Genomic DNA, 1,191 nt, shown 5'->3' with positions numbered 1-1,191 from the left:
TTTCTTCCATGGCACCTCCATGTGTGTCAGAGGGGAACTGTGCTGCATAGTGTTTTCAATGGGTGAATTTTTGGAAGCACATTGCCACGACTTACTTCAAAGTCACCTGCATGTGTGTCACAGGAGAACCGTACTCCATAGGTTTTTCAAAGGGTGATTTCTTGGAAGCAGATTGCCAGGCCTTTCTTCCAAGGCACCTCCATGTGTGTCAGAGGAGAACTGTGCTGCAAAGAGTTTTCAATCGGTGAATTTTGGGAAGCAGATTGTCAGGACTTCCTTCCAAGACACCTCCATACGTGTCAGAGGAGAACTGTACTCCAAAGCGTTTTCATGGGTGATTTTTTGGGAGCAGATTGCAAGGACTGACTTCCAAGGCACTTCCCTGTGTGTCATAGGAGAACTGTGCTCCATAGGATATTCAAGGGCTGATTTTTTCGATGTAGATTTCCAGGGCTTTCTTCCAAGGCACCTCCATGTGTGTTAGAGGAGAGCTGTGCTCCACAGGGGTTTCAATGTGTTTTTTTGGAAGCAGATTGTCAGGACTTTCTTCCATCGCACCTCTGTGTGTGTCAGAGGAGCAATGTGCTCCATAGGGTTTTCAGTGGCTAATTTATTGGAAGCAGATTGCCAGGACTTTCTTCCAAGGCACCTGCATATGTGTCAGAGGAGAACGACACTCCACAGGGTTTTCATGGGTGATTTTTGGGGAGCAGATTGCAAGGACTTTCTTCCAAGGCACTTCCCTGTGTGTCATAGGAGAACTGTGCTCCACAGGGTTTTCAATGGGTTTTTTTTGCAAGCAGATTGTCAGGACTTTCTTCCATGGCACCTCTGTGTGTGTCAGAGAAGAACTGTGCTCCATAGGGCTTTCAATGTGTGAGTTTTCGGAAGCAGATTGCCAGAACTTTCTTCCAAGGCACATCAATGTGTGCGAAAGGAGAACTGTGCTCCACAGGGTTCTCAATGGATGATTTTTCTGAGCAGATTGCCAGGATTTTCGTCGATGGCACCTCCATATGTATCTGAGAACTGTGCTCTAAAGGGTTTTCTATGAGTGATTTTTTGGAAGGAGATTGCCAGGACTTTCTTCCAAGTCATCTCACATGTGTGTCAGAGGAGAACTGTGCTCCACAGGGTTTTCAATGGGTGATTTTTCAGAAGAAGATTGCAGAACTTTCCTCCAAGGCGCCT

This window comes from Elephas maximus, chromosome Y (assembly GCF_024166365.1).
Source record: "Elephas maximus indicus isolate mEleMax1 chromosome Y, mEleMax1 primary haplotype, whole genome shotgun sequence".
Taxonomy (NCBI): Eukaryota; Metazoa; Chordata; class Mammalia; order Proboscidea; family Elephantidae; genus Elephas; species Elephas maximus.
This window is presented reverse-complemented; position numbering follows the sequence as displayed.